Source organism: Lissotriton helveticus, chromosome 1_1 (assembly GCF_964261635.1).
Source record: "Lissotriton helveticus chromosome 1_1, aLisHel1.1, whole genome shotgun sequence".
Lineage (NCBI taxonomy): Eukaryota > Metazoa > Chordata > Amphibia > Caudata > Salamandridae > Lissotriton > Lissotriton helveticus.
The window spans coordinates 1450798728-1450811445 of record NC_136057.1 but is presented as its reverse complement, the minus strand read 5'-3'; positions in this window follow the sequence as shown (position 1 = coordinate 1450811445).

Here is a 12718-nt window from a genome sequence, read left to right as displayed (position 1 = left end):
TGTTTGCTGCATCCACCACCACCACATCCACCACCACCACATCCACCACCACCACATCCACCATCACCACCACATCCACCATCACCACCACATCCACCATCACCACCACATCCACCATCACCACCACATCCACCATCACCACCACATCCACCACGCATCCACCACATCCACCATCACCACATCCACCGCATCCACCACCACCACATCCACCACCACATCCTTCATCACCTCCACCACCACATCCACCATCACCTCCACCACCACATCCACCATCACCTCCACCACCACCTCCACCATCACCTCCACCACCACATCCACCATCACCTCCACTGCCACATCCACCGCCACATCCACTGCCACATCCACCGCCACATCCACCACCAAATCCACCACACCCACCACCACTACATCCACCACCACCACCACCACCACCCCATCCACCACCGCCACCACCACCACCGCATCCACCACATCCACCATCACCACCACATCCACCATCACCACCACATCCACCACCGCATCCACCACATCCACCATCACCACATCCACCGCATCCACCACCACCACATCCACCACCACATCCTTCATCACCTCCACCACCACATCCACCATCACCTCCACCACCACATCCACCATCACCTCCACCACCACCTCCACCATCACCTCCACCACCACATCCACCATCACCTCCACTGCCACATCCACCGCCACATCCACTGCCACATCCACCGCCACATCCACCACCACATCCACCACACCCACCACCACTACATCCACCACCACCACCACCACCACCACCGCATCCACCGCATCCACCATCACCACATCCACCGCATCCACCACCACCGCATCCACCACCACATCCACCTCCACATCCACCATCACCTCCACATCCACCATGACATCCACCGCCACATCCACCACCACCGCATCCACCACCACCACATCCACCACCACCGCATCCACCACCACCGCATCCACCACCACCGCATCCACCACCACCGCATCCACCACCGCATCCACCACCGCATCCACCACCACATCCACCACCACATCCACCACCACCGCATCCACCACCACCTCCACCGCCACATCCACCACATCCACCATTCCATCCACCACCACATCCACCGCCACATCCACCAGACCCACCACCACCACCACATCCACCACCACATCCACCACCACCACATCCACCACCACATCCACCGCATCCACCACCACCGCATCCACCACCGCATCCACCACCGCATCCACCACCACATCCACCACCACATCCACCACCACATCCACCACCACATCCACCAGACCCACCACCACCACCACATCCACCACCACATCCACCACCACCACATCCACCACCACATCCACCGCATCGACCACCACCGCATCCACCACCGCATCCACCACCGCATCCACCACCACATCCACCATCACCTCCACCACCACCTCTACCATCACCTCCACCACCACATCCACCATCACCTCCACTGCCACATCCACCGCCACATCCACTGCCACATCCACCGCCACATCCACCACCACATCCACCACACCCACCACCACTACATCCACCACCACCACCACCACCACCCCATCCACCACCGCCACCACCACCACCGCATCCACCGCATCCACCATCACCACATCCACCGCATCCACCACCACCGCATCCACCACCACATCCACCTCCACATCCACTATCACCTCCACATCCACCACCACATCCACCGCCACATCCACCAGACCCACCACCACCACCACATCCACCACCACATCCACCACCACATCCACCACCACCACATCCACCGCATCCACCACCACCGCATCAACCACCACATCCACCACCGCATCCACCACCACATCCACCACCACATCCACCACCACATCCACCACCACATCCACCACACCCACCACCACACCCACCACCACTACATCCACCACCACCACCACCCCATCCACCACCACCACCGCATCCACCACCACCGCATCCACCACCACCGCATCCACCACCACATCCACCACCACATCCACCATCACCACCACATCCACCACCACCACATCCACCACCACCACATCCACCACCACCACATCCACCACCACCACATCCACCGCCACATCCACCGCCACATCCACCACCACATCCACCACAACCAACACCACCACATCCACTACACCCACCACCACTACATCCACCACCACCACCCCATCCACCACCACCACCCCATCCACCACCACCACCGCATCCACCACCACCACCGCATCCACCACACCACATCCACCGCATCCACCACCACCACATCCACCGCATCCACCACCACCACATCCACCATCACCACCACATCCACCTCCACATCCACCTCCACATCCACCATCACCTCCACATCCACCATGACATCCAACGCCACATCCACCACCACATCCACCACCACCACATCCACCACATGCACCACCGCATCCACCACCACATCCACCACCACCACATCCACTACATGCACCACCGCATCCACCACCACCACATCCACCACCGCATCCACCACCGCATCCACCACTGCATCCACCACCGCATCCACCACCGCATCCACCACCACCGCATCCACCACCACCGCATCCACCACCACCACATCTACCACCACCACATCCACCACCACCACATCCACCACCACATCACCACCACATCCACCACCACATCCACTATCACCTCGACATCCACCATGACATCCACCGCCACATCCACCACATGCACCACCACTGCATCCACCACATGCACCACCACTGCATCCACCACCACATCCACCACACCTACCACATCCACCACCACACCCACCACCACGTCCACCACCACATCCACCGCATCCACCACCACATCCACCACCACCGCATCCACCACCACATCCACCACCACATCCACATCCACCACCACATCCACCACCACATCCACCGCCACATCCACCACCACATCCACCACCACATCCACCACCACATCCACCACCACATCCACCACCACATCCACCACCACATCCCCATCCACCACCACCACCACATCCACCACCACATCCACCACCATCCCATCCACCACCACCCCATCCACCACCACCACCCCATCCACCACCACCACCGCATCCACCACCACCACCGCATCCACCAACACCGCATCCACCGCATCCACCATCACCACCACATCCACCTCCACATCCACCTCCACATCCACCATCACCTCCACATCCACCATGACATCCACCGCCACATCCACCACCACATCCACCACCACCACATCCACCACCACCACATCCACCACATGCACCACCGCATCCACCACCACCACATCCACCACCGCATCCACCACCACATCCACCACCACCACATGCACCACCACATCCACCACCACCACATGCACCACCACCACATGCACCACCACCACATGCACCACCACATGCACCACCGCATCCACCACCGCATCCACCACCGCATCCACCACCGCATCCACCACCGCATCCACCACCACCACATCCACCACCACCACATCCACCACCACCACATCCACCACCACCACATCCACCACCACCACATCCACCACCACCACATCCACCACCACCACATCATCCACCACATCATCCACCACATCCTCCACCACATCCTCCAACACATCCACCACCACTTTCACCACCACCGCATCCACCACCACCACCGCATCCACCACATCCACCACCACATCCACCACCACATCCACCACCACATCCACTATCACCTCGACATCCACCATGACATCCACCGCCACATCCACCACATGCACCACCACCGCATCCACCACATGCACCACTACTGCATCCACCACCACATCCACCACACCTACCACATCCACCACCACACCCACCACCACACCCACCACCACGTCCACCACCACATCCACCGCATCCACCACCACATCCACCACCGCATCCACCACCACCTCCACCACCACATCCACCACCACATCCACCACCACCACATCCACCACCACCGCATCCACCACCACCCCATCCACCACATCCACCACCTCATCCACCACCGCATCCACCACCACCACATCCACCACACCCACCACACCCACCACCATCATTTCCACCACCACATCCACCACATCCACCATCACCACATCCACCATCACCACATCCACCACATCCACCACCACCACATCCACCACCACCACATCCACCACATCCACCACCACCACATCCACCCCCACATCCACCACCAACACCACCGCATCCACCCCCATCACCACCACATCCACCATCACCACCACCACCACATCCACCACCACCATATCCCCCAGATCCACCACCACCACATCTATATGTGTGTGTGTGTGTGTGTGTGTGTGTGTGTGTGTGTGTGTGTGTGTGTGTGTGTGTATGTCGCTCTGTGTGTGTGGAGGTGCAAATGCAAGGTTCTTGGATTTTCGTCACAATAAAATACACTGAACATAATCTTCACAAAAGATATTTACAAACGTTTAAGCTATTGCCATTATAAATTACAATACATTTTATTTAAGTAATAATTATTCACAAAATTAAAAGCCATTGTTATTTGTAATATCAATACATCTAAGTCACGTAAATCCAACACACATTGCATTACAAATGCTATAGGTGTCACATTTGCGAAAGTTAAAACTATTGACATTGTAACTGACAGAGCTATTAATTTTGCTATTTTCAAAACCAACACATAAATAAAAAAAGTCAAACTTTCCTAATGCGAGACCTATTGCATTTCCAATGCTTGTTTTCTTAGGCATACTTTGATCCTCCACTCCCGGCACTCCTTGGTCTAGTAACACGTTTTAGGTCCAGCCTGGGCAGTGTATGCGCTGCTCTGCGAGGCATGCTGTATTCGAGTATGGACTTGAAGCTCCGCCCATTCTCCACAAATATGTTTCATTGACTTTTGTCATTGGTCTTTGTAAATGCTGGCTTCTGATTCGTTAACAGGCTTGTTATTTCCCCCGTAATACCGCCTTGTCTTCAATTGTAACCTCCCATGGGGACTGGCTCTTTTACTTCTGTTGTTACACTGTATGTCTTATTTAGTCTGTAAGCACTATTTTCTTTAATGAGTTTCTCCTACTGCAGGCATGACATGCTTTCCTGCAACATTCAGCGCGCCATGTGCACTTTCACTTTCCAAGCAGCATGGGATAATGGTGGCCGAGGTCTGGCATTTACAAGGGTTTCAGCTATTGGCATTGTAAATGACAATGCTTTTATTTATGTGTTCATTATCAAAACAGGTAAATAAAAGGCATTATCATTTACAATGCCAATATCTGAAACTCTGGCAAATGCAAGACCTATTGCATTCGAAATACTTGTTTCATTTGTCCCCGAGTCTCGCATAAGGAACAGACATGACTTTTTTTCCCCAGACGCTCAGTTCAGTCAAAAGAAACAGGCAGAGTGCCACACCAAAAGGGGAGCAATGTCTCAGTGTTTAAACATCGTGCTGCGTTTGTCTTTTTGTAAATACAAAATGCTGGGTGCGCTCAAACACAGTTTTGTGCGTGACTTTCTGTGTACATTGTTGAGTGCATCTGTGTATATAGTTTGTTGTTAAGATGTGTGTATATGCTGTACTTTGTCTCCTGTACGTGTGTGTATGGACACAGTGCTGTGTGTATTGTGTACAGAGTGTGTGCTAGGTGTGTTTGAACCTAGTGCTGTGTCTGTTTATAAATACTATATGATGTGTTTTATGTGACTGACTGTGCGTGTACTTGTCTTTGTTTTCAGTTAGTGTAAATTGTCCTCTGTGTGCTAACTCACCTGTGTACATTACTGTGCCTTTTACTGTCTCTGTGTGTTTTGTTTGTGCAAATGGAAAAACTGCTATGTGTGATATCAGTGTGTGTAACTGGGAACAAGCGTAAGTGCGTGGGTAAACTGTCACTGTACCGTGTCTGCTATCTTTATGCCTGCCTGATTTGTGTGAGAGAGATACAGACATTATGTCCTTATGCGTTCTCTTTGAATAAACACCATGCCGTTTGTGCACTATGTCTGTTTAATGTAAACACGGTGCTGTGTGTGCAGTCTGTCTCTTTAGTATGAGGCTGTGTTCGTGTTTCTGGTTTGTGTAGATTATGTTGCTTGTGCTGTCTCTGAAACACGCTGTGTGTGTTGTGTGTATCGTTATGTAATTCATGTACTCTGAAGTCCTTATGTAATGTAACTGGTTCTATTGTAAAGCGCTCTGACACCTTCGGGTAAATTCCGCGCTATATAAAAACGCATAAATAAATACATATGGCTGTGGGTAGGTTGGGTGTGTGAGAGAGGGATTGGGGGTGTTCTGTTTACATAAACACTGTGTTGTGTGTGCAATCTTTCTGCCTTCTCAGCGTGGGTGACTGCCGAACAAATGCTGCGTGCTGCCTGTCTGTGCGTGTTTATGTGTTTGACTATGCGAAAGAGCGACTGCGTGTAAACATTGTGGTGGGTGCGTGTGTTATCTGTCTGTGTCTGCGGGCAGACTGAGGCGTAGGCAGAGAGCGCGCGAGAGCGCCAGACAAGACAAAGAAGAGCAGGTGATTCGCCCTTTTCATCGTGTAATTAAATATACAGCAGTTACCATGGCAACAGTTGAAAGGATCACATTAAACAAATAATCACAAATAAAAACATGGAAGGTTCATTCTCCCCCACTTCCACCCTTTACTACTAGCAGCTCTGACATAGCAGCGAACCCCACTCCAGACCCCCATTCCTGACCCCCTCCCTGCTGGCCTCACAGCTGGTCCCACTGGCTATCACTGTAGGTCCTCCAGCTGACGCCACCGCTGGCCTCAATGTAGGCCCCAACGACACCACTGAATGCCCCAACGGAAGCCCAGCAAAAGCCTTCGACTACTGCCCCCTTCTGGCTCCACCAGTGCTTTAAATGTGCCGGGACTCACCGGTACTGAGTACCGGCGCTTGTTCATTTTCTTGCATCGAGTACCGGCACTTTTCCTAGAATAAGGAGAGTACGGTACTCACGAGGGCCCGGTACTCACGAGGGCCTGGTTTTGATGCAGGTGGTGCTCCTGTCCTCAATCACCGCGTACGTCGGCAGCTCCTTCCACTCTTAATCACAGTGGAAGCCTGGGCCGAGTGATCTGCATACGCTGCTCTGGAAGCCATCAGAGCAGAGGTGTGGCTGCAGGGAGGTTCGATTAGCCTTTGTTTTTACACAGCGGGGGGGCAGAGTCAGAGAGATGGCAATTTAATCTAATGCCCGAGGGTGTGAGAGCCATTGTTCAGGGTAACACGGTGCTACAATGACGCTTCTGTAGCAGAAAGCTCTCTTTGTAAACTGCTACCATTAGACTTTTTAACACCAATTCGCCAGTACATCTAACACAAGACAAGATGTTGAGCACTATGTAAAAGTCAAAGGCTTGATACTGTGCCTCTTCAAAACACAAGCAAGCATTTTTAGGTCTCGTCCTTTACCATTCCGAAGGAATGGGAAATGGCCGAGAATTCAAGTGCTCGAACTGATTGTCAAACCACCGTGGCGTTTTCTTCGAGTGCACGTACAGGCACGCGCTTTTGGCCCATACACTTTCATGGCCATCTGTTCCTCAATGTCCCTCCCACCCTTCGTCAGGCTAATGGCCCTCCCCCCTCCCCCAGCACAGAGCGCGCATCGCGGCCGCACAGCACATCAAAGGGCTTCTCCCAGCGTGTGCTGTGCGGCTTCTCCTCCCCTAATTATGTGGCCGGCCGTACTTGTGTTTCCCGGCCGCTTCCCGGCCACTCTTGTATTTAATTAGCAGCAGCAGCATTTCTCCTGCGCCAGGCCACATCAAAGGCTCTGTGCCACTTTCACCCACACAGCAACACTTACAGACACGCAACGCCACTCACACCCACGCAAGCCCACTATCATCCACGCAACACCACACTCACCCATGCAATGCCACTCACACACGCAACGCCACTCACACACGCAATGCCACTCACACACGCAACGCCACTCACCCACGCAACGCCACTCACCCACGCAACGCCACTCACACACGCAACGCCACTCACACACGCAATGCCACTCACACACGCAACGCCACTCACACACGCAACGCCACTCACACATGCAACGCCACTCACACACGCAACGCCACTCACACACGCAACGCCACTCACACACGCAACGCCACTCACACACGCAACGCCACTCACACACGCAACGCCACTCACACACGCAACGGCACTCAGCCACGCAATGCCACTCAGCCACGCAACGCCACTCAGCCACGCAACGCCACTCACACACGCAACGCCACTCACACACGCAACGCCACTCACACACGCAACGCCACACACACACGCAACGCCACACACACACGCAACGCCACTCACACACGCAACGCCACTCACACACGCAACGCCACTCAGCCACGCAACGCCACTCAGCCACGCAACGCCACTCACACACGCAACGCCACTCAGCCACGCAACGACACTCACACACGCAATGCCACTCACACACGCAACGCCACTCAGCCACGCAATGCCACTCACACACGCAACGCCACTCACACACGCAACGCCACTCACACACGCAACGCCACTCACACACGCAACGCCACTCACACACGCAACACCACTCACACACGCAACGCCACTCAGCCACGCAACGCCACTCAGCCATGCAACGCCACTCAGCCATGCAACGCCACTCACACACGCAACGCCACTCACACGCAACGCCACTCACACATTGTGGGTGCAGATTGTGGGTGCAGATTGTGGGTGCAGATTGAGGGTGCAGATTGTGGGTGCAGATTGTGGGTGCAGATTGTGGGTGCAGATTGTGGGTGCAGATTGTGGGTGCAGATTCAGAGTGCAGATTCAGAGTGCAGATTGTGGGTGCAGATTGTGGGTGCAGATTGTGGGTGCAGATTGTGGGTGCAGATTCAGAGTGCAGATTGTGGGTGCAGATTGTGGGTGTGGGTGCAGATTCAGAGTGCAGATTCAGAGTGCAGATTCAGAGTGCAGATTAAGAGTGCAGATTCAGAGTGCAGATTGTGGGTGCAGATTGTGGGTGCAGATTCAGAGTGCAGATTCAGAGTGCAGATTCAGAGTGCAGATTCAGAGTGCAGATTGTGGGTGCAGATTGTGGGTGCAGATTGTGGGTACAGATTCAGAGTGCAGATTCAGAGTGCAGATTGTGGGTGCAGATTGTGGGTGCAGATTCAGAGTGCAGATTCAGAGTGCAGATTCAGAGTGCAGATTCAGAGTGCAGATTGTGGGTGCAGATTGTGGGTGCAGATTGTGGGTGCAGATTGTGGGTGCAGATTGTGGGTGCAGATTCAGAGTGCAGATTCAGAGTGCAGATTGTGGGTGCAGATTCAGAGTGCAGATTCAGAGAAAACTCAGCAGCACCACCACCACTGCAATGCAATAGGTCTCGTTTTAACGCAAATTTAAGCTATAGGCCTTGTTAATGACAAAGCCTTTTATTTATGTTCCAAAAACCAGAACGCAAAAATAAAGGGCATTATCATTTACAATGCTAATAGTTCAGACTCGCGTTATTGCGAGACCTATTGCATTTCCAATGCTTGTTTCCAGTTACTGATGCCTGTGGTGGGCCGAGAATGAAAAGAGCGTCTGATAAATTGCTAGCTTTTTTGCAGCTAAGCATTTACTAATCATATGCCACAGGAAGCCAGTGCCTTTCTTTTAAGTAAGATTGGGGCACCATAAGTAGCAAGAAAGTAGATAACTCTGGTGGTTAATGCGCTTGCTAGAAAGATCTGTGTGCATTCTAATCTAAGGTTCAACTCACAATAAAATTGCATCGAGGGTCATTGTGCCTGCTGGAAAGCATAGCATGCAACATGTAGTTCAGAGATTTTTTTTTATGTAGATAACTCAGTAGGATAATGTTTTTGTTGCATAGCTCCTCGTCTTCCGTGTAGGTCACAAGTTAACATCCTTGGCATATATCTTAGTGAATTATGTCCCTGCAGCAAGGACCTGCATGCAAAAACAAGGCATATATATATAGAACCTTACTGTTTTTTTCTCAATCTTTTCATTTTTTAAGGTTGCTAAAAAGGGGTTACTTTGGGTAGTAATAAACACTTAGTAAGTGCTACATAAATGGTTATTAATGTAAAAAGCTAATGGACAGATAAATCTGATATTCTAACAATGCATGCATATTTATTACATAAAAACGTTGGAAAGGTAAACAAGCATTGGCATTGCCAATAGGTCTCGCTTGTGAGACCTTATAAGTATTTAGTTTTGCAGCACAATATGATGAGTGGCGTTGCGTGTGTGAGTGGCGTTGCGTGTGTGGGTGAGTGGGGTTGCGTGGGTGAGTGGGGTTGCGTGTGTGAGTGGCGTTGCGTGTGTGAGTGGCGTTGCGTGTGTGAGTGGCGTTGCGTGTGTGAGTGGCGTTGTGTGTGTGAGTGGCATTGCGTGGGTGAGTGGGGTTGCGTGGGTGAGTGGCGTTGCGTGGGTGAGTGGCGTTGCGTGTGTGAGTGGCGTTGCGTGTGTGAGTGGCGTTGCGTGTGTGAGTGGCGTTGCGTGTGTGAGTGGCGTTTTGCGTGGGTGAGTGGCGTTGCGTGGGTGAGTGGCGTTGCGTGGGTGAGTGGCGTTGCGTGGGTGAGTGGCGTTGCGTGTGTGAGTGGCGTTGCGTGTGTGAGTGGCGTTGCGTGTGTGAGTGGCATTGCGTGTGTGAGTGGCGTTGCGTGTGTGAGTGGCGTTGCGTGTGTGAGTGGGGTTGCGTCGATGAGTGGGGTTGCGTGGATGAGTTGCGTTGCGTGTGTGAGTGGCGTTGCTGTGTGTGAATTGCTGGTTGGTGGAGTGGGGGGGTGGGCGGGGGAGCAGCAGGCAGATGCGAGTGGAGCGCGCGCTGGAGAGGGAGGGGGTGGGAGGACTAGGCAGCGGGAGAGAGGGAGAAAGGAGCACGTGGGATGCGTTTTTAGATACATGAAGCCAAAATTACAAGTGAGCATGTTACAAAAGCAAACGTTACGTTACATGAGACAATAGTGACAGTTGTGCAAGTATCAAGAGCAACAAAATACAAGAGGTAGCAAACGATATGCAATAGCATATCTGAGGGAACACGGCCTGGGGGAAGCTGGCTGGGGAGGGGGAGGAGAAATGAAAGGAAGGCTGTGTTTGCGGGGAGAGAGAGGGGAGGTGCTGGTGTGGGCGGGGGGAGGTGCTGGTGTGGGAGGAGTGCTGCTACGGCAAGGCTGTGTTTGCGGGGAGAGAGAGGGGAGGTGCTGGTGTGGGAGGGGGGAGTTGCTGGTGTGGGAGGAGTGCTGCTAGGGGAGGAGAAGCCCTGGCCGTGAATGCTCGTGCATGTTCATGTGAACTGCAAGAAAACGCCGGGCTGAAACCCCTTAGTTTGAAGAGGATTTTGCCGACATGAATTCGATCCTATCCATTCCTGCGGAATGGGACAGGCTCGACCTAAAAATGTAGCCCCATCCCTTGTTCCGCCTTTAGCACCACCCTTATGCCCGCCCCAAGCTTCACCCCCAGTCTATCCCTCCTTTTAATGAGTACCTGCACTTGTTTTTGTCCATTTAAAGCACTGGGCCACACTGCTGTCTCCATCGTTAGGTCAGTACTACTGACCCTATACTTCTGACCCCACTGCTAGACCTACTAATTACCATTTCTACTGCTCCTCATGCTGGACCCACAGATGGCACCACAAATCATGTCTCACTGCAGCCCGCCCACTTCTGCCCCCCCTATAGGCCTCACTATTAGTCCCACTGAGGATTTCACGCCTACCCACTCTACCTACCAGACCCCTCTCCTGACAGATGAACCACTGCTAGGCCCCGTACCTGCCTTAGAGCGAGTCCCACTGCAGACCACACTGCTAGCCATGTTACTAACCACATTACCTACCCCACTGCAGAGCCCACTGCTGGTCCCAACGGCTGGCCTCTCTACTAACCCTGTTTACTGACTCCCTTAGTGTCCTACAAAATACTCACTGCTGAACCTACTGCTCAGTGGCGCCAGACTAGGCAGAGCGCGGTGCCACCTGTGGAGTGGCAGGCGGCGCCTGTGTGGAGCTCATTGGGCGGTGTAGTGTCCTGCTGGACACCTTCTAGTGTCCCTGCATGGACTAGTGTACCAGGGGGTTGGTCATACACCCAGTCCACACCCATCCAACACAGGCATCACCGGTCAGATGACTCTGCCAATAAAAGAGTCCGAGTGCAAGTGCTCAAGGCCAGTTGAGTGTACGGTAACTATGTGTCTGTGTCATCTCTACGCCTGTATGCAGGCCTTGATCCCAAAACACAACAATGGTGATGAGCGGGTTTGAATCCGCGTGCATGATGGTCGCAGCTCGGATGTTCCTCATGGGGGAAAGAACAGGCCAATTCTAAGGCAACCCATCACCTACTGCTTTCACAGCAGCAACAGTGACACGACAGGGCATGAATATGGCTACCCCGTGAGCGTGGAGGATGGCAACCGCCTGCTAATGCCCCCGCAGCAGCACACCTACCTTGAGCCAGCACATCACCGGCACTGAGGTGAGAGAGCCCAAAGCGCTGCTATGCTGCCGACCTGGACCACATGAAGCGGAACCCCTACAGCGCCTGCAGCACCTCGCTACCAAGGCTCAAGGCCACACTTCAGCGGTGCACGCCCCCTGCACAATGCCACATGATAGAGTGTGCTTGAAGCTGGGTGAAGGC